This window comes from Lethenteron reissneri, chromosome 29, assembly GCF_015708825.2.
Source record: "Lethenteron reissneri isolate LAM-NWPU_2019-01 chromosome 29, ASM1570882v1, whole genome shotgun sequence".
In the NCBI taxonomy this organism is placed as follows: Eukaryota; Metazoa; Chordata; class Hyperoartia; order Petromyzontiformes; family Petromyzontidae; genus Lethenteron; species Lethenteron reissneri.
In genome coordinates this window covers 4,868,288-4,876,149 of record NC_083807.1, presented here as the reverse complement: position 1 = coordinate 4,876,149, position 7,862 = coordinate 4,868,288, and positions in this window count along the sequence as shown.

Below are 7,862 nucleotides of genomic sequence, written 5' to 3'. Positions count from 1 at the left end.
TGGCTTTTGTGTATTTTGAGCAATTGTGGTCACATTTATCTTGGTGCCTTTTTGACATGACAATCAGTGGGAAAGTGACGTCTGAGTTTCTCAACAGTGTTCAATGGCGGAGCATTTCGTTGGCTCGAGCATGCTCATACAAGTTTGAAAATGTAGATTCATATGTTTTCTAAAACAGGGGTTTGAGCAGTGGCACAGTGGTTAGCGCACTACGCTATGAACCCCGTGACCCGAGTTCAATTCCCTACTGCATCAAACATCAGTGGTGAGTGATATATCAACTGATTCTGTCCTCCTCACCCCTCTCTTTACCAACATGAACTCACCATCATGACTGGCATGGCGTACAGAGGACTTCATCCAGCAGTGGATTAACAAAGGGATGACATTGATGATAAAATTACAAAAAGTTACACATCGAATATCTGTAGTTTCCATAGCATGAAAATAATCAATTTATATTTAATGTCAACCGGATATGCATTGCTTAATGCAACGTATTGCGTGGATATATGTGCACACAAACATGGCATTTAATTATATTTATTTATTATCTTCAATGGAAAAAGTGCCTTCAGGCAGTATAGCATTCATGTGATTACATGCCAAGATCCATCCCTGTGTCTTTACGCGAATGTCATTTTCTTTTGCCTCTGATGTCTAACGTAATAGTGATCATTTACATGCCTTTGGCAAGCCACTGCTGAATGAAGGGCCTCACCATGCCTTTAGGGCCTTGAGATTGTTTGACCATACTTCATCATGCTTGTCAATACGGGTTGGAGAATCGGGGGGAAGGGGTGGAGGTCTGGGTCAAAGACCAGTTCAGACATCAAAAGCCACTGATGTTAGCCGTGGTTGAGAGTCGAACTGAGGTCACCAGGTTCACAGTGCATTATATTCACCACTACGGAACCAGTCACCCAACACAGTTATTACAGGAAGCTTAACATTTGTGGAAAAATAAAGCATGGTCACGAAGGGATGAGCTAACAGGAATTACTTTTAAGTAGGGGCACAGGTATATTTTGGAAGTTGGTGGTGTCTTATGAGCATGCCTATGTGCTGATTGTGAATGTGCAGATGTGCTGACTGTGTGAATTTGTATGTGTATGTGCTGAGTGTGTGTGTGTGGATTGACCTTATGCATGCATGTTAAACTTCTTTCACACTGTACGTCGCCAACCGTGTTAATCGGAGGTGCGGGGGAAGGACAACAATCTAAGCACAAAAATCAGTTCTAAAGAAGTGAGTTTTTAATTCAGATGTAAAAGTGCATGGCTCTAGCGGCTTATTAATATCGGAAGGAAGAGCGTTCCAGACGGCCACAAAAGCGAACCTAAAAATCGCTCGACGCGGTGACCACCGCCTTTGTTCGGTGGCTCGCCAAAAGCCGCCGCCGCTACTGCGAGGATGACCGGAGTCAGTTGTGATGGTTCCTTAACGAGATCAGCGACGACATCAGCGCGGTGCTGTGGTTCATTTGTGGCGAGAACTGGAAGTGCAATGCAGATGGGGGCGAGAAAATTTGAGTCTGATTATGGGAAGAGATGGTGGCTGGTGGTCAAGGCCGACAACGGTGTGACCGCCGGAAAAAAGGTGAACGCGCGTGTGAGAGCGGATGTTTTCGCAACCGTGGAGATGGAGCGATAATGCATCATCTTAGCGTGCAAGCAGCCACGTGGACCGTTGCATGACGAGGCCGTGCCGATTGGGCGATGGCTTGGCGAGGCTTTAATCCAGCATTGTTTAGGGAAAGGTTGATGGTGATAATGTCATAGTTATATTTGAAATGAGAATTGTACAATGTTACTGTATAGCATGTCCAGATATGCACTGAGATATGCAGCATAGCTGAAGGGTCTAAGAATGCATTGATTTATGTTGATGCTTAAGCTCATGACGCATATACAGTATTGTGTTGTATGCGTATAGGAATCGATATATTTGTTTTTTATTTCATAGATATATGTAATGAGCCAACACGACCCTCAATGCACTACAGGCCACTACATTAACAACATTGTTTTTTTTTCTCATGATAACATAATCAAGTAAAAGGTAAAAGTGCAACCATGCAATTGCTCATATCACTGCTGGCAGAAAGTCGTCCACTAGAGCCCATCGGGAGGGCATTTGGCCTCGAATCCATGCTGGCCAAACGTCTTGGAAGAGGTTCGAGTACCCACACTTCACCCCGCCGCGCCCAACAAAACAAAGAATCCACAAGGCACAGACACAGCATAGTCAGAAAAACTAAAAGTAACGCAATAGAGTGTTGAACACAAATACGTGTCTTCTTGGTTCTTACGGTAAAGTCACGTAGAATGGAAATAATTAAATAATAAAAATAAAACATAATACAATAAAATAATATAATAATGATTTTTTAAAATTCCATTCTATGTGACTTTACCGAAAGAACCAAGAAGATGAATCCCTGCAGTCACGAAAGCTTTAAATACAAATACGTGTGTTGAAAAGGCTCGACGATGACACTCAAGATATTGGTGCCAGAAAGACGTGGCACTACTTGAGCATACTGTCACAAGACAGAGGAAAGTGAAAACGAACTACGACATCTGCAGTGCACACCCTGGATGGTGATGATGATGACGACGACGTTGCACAGGACTTAGTGTGTGTACGTTTTCGTGTAAAAACATCGATATACATGGAGGGAAAATTTTAATAAAAAGGGACATCGTATTTCGATTTAAAGCTTTCGTGTCTGCAGGGATTAATCTTCTTGGTTCTTTCGGTAAAGTCACGTAGAAGATAAATAATAAAATAATTACAATAAAACATAATAAATGTTTGAATTTTATTATTTTATTATTTCCCTTCTACGTGACTTTACCGAAAGAACCAAGAAGAGGGACATCGTACTTTAGGAGATTTGTTTACACAGTATTTGAAGTAAATAGCACGAGCATGCCCGTGCGTGTAGGCACATGCCCTCTGGGTCTTCCTCCACACGTGAGCTGTCTTGTTGTGTACCCGTTTATATTCCTGGAAGCGGGGGCATTTAAAAATGTGCCCATTTATTTCACCTGTCGCTCCAGGTAAACTAACTTCCCCGCCTTCTTTGGCGTGCTGTCCATAATACCATGGCAGCATCCATTCAAGAGGGTGTGGTGGTCAAACGGTGGTGAATGTAACATTTGCTTTTTTTTACAATGAAAGCTGAGTGTAAAATAGCTTAAACGTCTGTTTCACGAATCGAATAATTAAATGTACATTTTGTATGTTTACCAAGTAAGGCCCACTGAGCTATACAGCTATTTCTAGATTTGAAGCTTTCGTGACTGCAAGGATTCATACTGTTAGGTTTTTTCGGTAAATTCACGTAGGTAAAAAATAAAATTAAAAGTTAATTAAAGTAATAATGGAAATCAATTTTATTCATCCATTCAAGAGGGTGTTATTTGATTTCCATTATTACTTTTATTAACTTTAAATTTTATTTTTTACCTACGTGACTTTACCGAAAAAACCTAACACTATACAGCTATTATTCAGAAGTGACTTGGCTATAACAAGTGATAGCTCAACGCAGCGGCCATTTATGTGGGAATTTATAGCAGCCAAATATTATTAACGCATGTTGATCCTAAATGTGGAGGGAAAACCCGGAGGACCCTGAGAAAAAAAATCAACGCTACCACGGGGAGAACATGCAAACTCCAAATATGCAGGTGTCGGGGGTCGAACCTACGACCTCTTGTATACCAGGCGAGGTAGTTAACATCTCGCCACCGTGGCGCCCAAATAGGTCAGATTTGGTGAATGTTCCACGTTCGTAATGTATGGCAACCAGATGCGTTTTAAATTGGCACGTGAGGTTGTTGTTCCCAGCTTACCGTGTGGTCATATTGTAACCACATCGGCGTCTGGAGCATTGCATGCTTTCCGTAGCGTGCAACTCTTTTGTAAACACGCTGTTAAGATGAAGACCTCCCCGAAGTTTTGTCAATCATAAGGGTTGTTCGTGCATAGCTCACCACGCTGCTCAGTGCGGAATCGTGGTGAAGGACCGGTTCAGATATTAATCGCCACTCATGTTAGCCGTGGGCAGGAATCAGAGGTCGCAAACGGGTTTTGATTCCTTAACAGTACCCGTACCCGGCCGCACCAGGGTCGCAAACGGGTACCCGTTACCCGGCCGTACCCGTACCCTACCCGTACCCGGCCGGGTACGGGTAGGGTACGGGTTTCGGGTACCTGATTGCGACCTCTGGGGCGAAGCCATGTTGCAGGCGCGGGTGGGTTGATTCTAGGAACTTGAATTGTGAGAAGAGACAAGACGTTGGGAAATGAGTGACAAACGGTTACTCACCAGTGACTCACGGTCTACCCGTACCCGGTTGCGACCTCTGGCAGGAATTAAACTCAGTTTTGTCAGGTTCATAGCGCAGCAGTTACGTAGTGTTGGAGGGGCAAGAAAAGGCTGCTGAGGATCATGCCACTCGCCTCCTTCGAGCGTCTTAGAGTCTAGCCACAAAAATGTTGGCGCAGCATTTCATCGAGTACAAAGGCCAGACTGCACAACAGACAGGAGATGATTCGTCTATGTCACCCACCCCCCTTTAAACAAGGTCACGTTGCAGGCCCATAGCCCAGCATGCCAACCAGTTTCACCAATGCTCGTGAAAACAATATATCATTTCCAATAGCAAGGGAGAAGATAAATTAATCCACACACACACATTGAAAGGTAACCACACACCTGCATGGTTAAATATTGGGCGATTTGGCTGCACAGACACAGACTCTTTGGTCGACAGTTGCATTAGCAGGCAGTCACAGGCCGGCTACCTTTGTTATGATTGGGGAATGTGTTTTCTGGAACAGCAGTTTGACATGTGTATGCACAATTGGATGTATTACCAAGGTGTTGTTAACCTGCAGTTTAGCAGTTAAGCAGCAGATGGCAGGGCACCAAAATTAATCCAGGTTTCCTGAACAGGACAGAATGATTTGCCGCGGTGGCGAGATGTTAACCACCTCGCCTGGTATACAGGAAGGCCGTGGGTTACAATCCCTGACCCTGACGCCTGCTGCTGTATATTTGGAGTTTGCGTGCCACTTTCCCCGTGGTCGCGTGGATTTTTATCCGCGTCCTTCGGTTTTGCCAATTTAAAACACGCGTTTAGAGTATTTAGCTGCGATACATTTGCTCTCGATATAAGCCACTTCGTTCAGCTATAATTTGCTTCTGAAAACGAGCTATACAGCTCAGTGGTACTTACATGACAAGATAAAAAATATAGTTTTAGTTGAATAGTTTATTAACGAATGTGGAGTTTTTTTTAAAGACGTAAATGTTATTCGTGTTTTCTTGTTTCCCTATAGCACGCTTGTTTATATAATGGGGCCTTTCTGCCAGTATCAAAAGTATGAAAAATTTGAATAACTTTTACCCTTTCTGACAATATACCAAGAGGTGTTAAGATGTTCAGACACCAAATAGAAACATTTTTGAAAGGAATAAAGTTTGCATTATACTCTTTGAGGGAGGCTTGTGTTGCCTCCGAAACGTCGTGATTTAATTGAGTTGTTTTCATTAATTTTATTAATTGTTTTACCTACGTGACTTTACCGAAAACAAACAAAGAGTATGAATCCTTGCAGTCACGAAAGCTTCAAATCTAGAATTAAAGTCTGCATTAACCACAGGTACTTTGTGGTAAACATGCAAACACAAACATGATCTGATAATAATAATGATGTATGCACTGTCTTTGAAACTGATTGGCCGACACCAGAGATATCAGCCTTCTTTATGGCCGCGTCTCACCAGCAGTGTCACACCAGAGAACAACAAAAGATTAACAGTGCAATGACAATGCACGTGTAGGTGAACGGTGATATCGTAAGATCTGCTAAATCTGGTGGTGGGTGTACGTATATATGTTGAACTCGTTTCGCACCGTAGCAGACAATCTAGAATACAAAAACACTTTTTGGGAGTGCGAGCAAACTGCACACAAAAAGAACACGAACATTTATGTCGGGTATTTTTTTGACGTTACAGAACTTTATTGCTGTAATGGAAGTACAAATTTGAAATCGTATAAAATTAAAAAGCACTCAAATATTGCTACACCTTGCATTGTGGTACAAAAACAAACCCCCCCATATTTTCAGAAACATGCTTATTTACGTTCAAAAACTAAGCACGTAACTCTTATTTTAGCGTTTAATAATGCGGTGAGGAAATGGTCGACAACAAAAATAATGTTTAACGCTTAGGACGTTCTAACGATGCAATATACACATTTTCAATACATGTTGCAATACACACAAACTTGTAGATCATATTTTTCTTCCAATAACGCCGTAACGATATATTTTATCTCCTGCTCAAAACAACCTTGACTAACCTCTACACGTGAATGCAGGTTCTAGCCCCATCACTCAAATAACAATTGCAAATATAGTTTTTCGCAATTAACATGGATGACGCCAATTCACTTTGTACGATTCACACACCGTTTCTTCAACCATATGCGACGTGCTTACTTCCTCAAACCAAACGACTTCCAACACTTGTCTTTCATCTTTTCGGCAACGCAAGGAAACGTTTAAGAGCCTTGGCGATGGGCAATACCATACTTCCGAGTGAAAAAAAAACCCCGATTCTACTGTAATTATGAGCTCTGGACACTGCTGCTACTTTATCAGTTCAATGATTGTACTACCTGGTGAACTACTCTAGATTACTTAAAGTGCCCTGGCATTGTGAAGTATTTAGAATAAGTTACACTTGTGGCATTGTTTTATACAAAAGCATACACAGTATTATTACTGCTAATGTACAATCATTAAAAAAGAAATCCGTAAAAAAATGACAAAAAATCCACGCTCTCACTGTTGTACGTATGGTGCTAAAAATATATATAAAAGCAAAAAATCCCGCTCCATTGACCTCTATAACGTACCGACTTATTATTATTATGAATACGTGCTAGGTATTTACAAAGATGGCAATTCACGCGAGGCCTTGGTATGTACTTAACACCACAACTCAGGGACGCAAAGGTCTGATAGCATCTCACAAGACGACCTTGGGCAGCCCTGTTCGCACTTGGGCCAGCGATCTTGGTTCCGTCACGCAAGCCCGCAGCCATCCTCACCAGAAGTCGCAACCGGGTACCCGATACCCGTACCCTACCCGATACCCGGCCGGGTACGGGTAGCCGTTTGCAACCCTGGTGTGGCCGGGTACGGGTAGGCCGTGAGTCACTGGTGAGTCACCGTTTGTCACTCATTTCCCAATGTCTTGTCTCTTCTCACAATTTAAGTGCCTAGAATCAACCTACCTGCGCCTGCAACGTAGCTTCATCCCAGAGGTCGCAATCAGGTACCCGATACCTGTACCCTACCCGTACCCGGCCGGATACGGGTAGGGTATGGGTACGGCCGGGTACGGCCGGGTACGGGTACCCGTTTGCAACCCTGGTGCAGCCGGGTACGGGTAAGGAATCAAAACCCGTTTGCGACCTCTGCTCCTCACCCCAGCGCTTGAGTAGCGGTAAACAGCAGTGACCCGTGCCAAGCCGCCTCCTCTAAGATTGGTCAGACGATTCTAGATTTGAAGCTGTCGTGACTGCAAGGATTCATACTGTTAGTTTTTCGGTAAAGTCACGTAGGAAAAAAATGAAATAAAAATTAATGAAAATAAAATAATAATAAATCACAACGTTTCGGAGGCAACACAAGTCTCAATCATCAGGTGGGACCGTCACAGCTAAATTTGCTGTATCAAGTGAGTCCCACCTGATGACGGAGACTTGTGTTGCCTCCGAAACGTCGTGATTTTTATTATTAAATTTTTATTATTTATAAATAGTATTTTT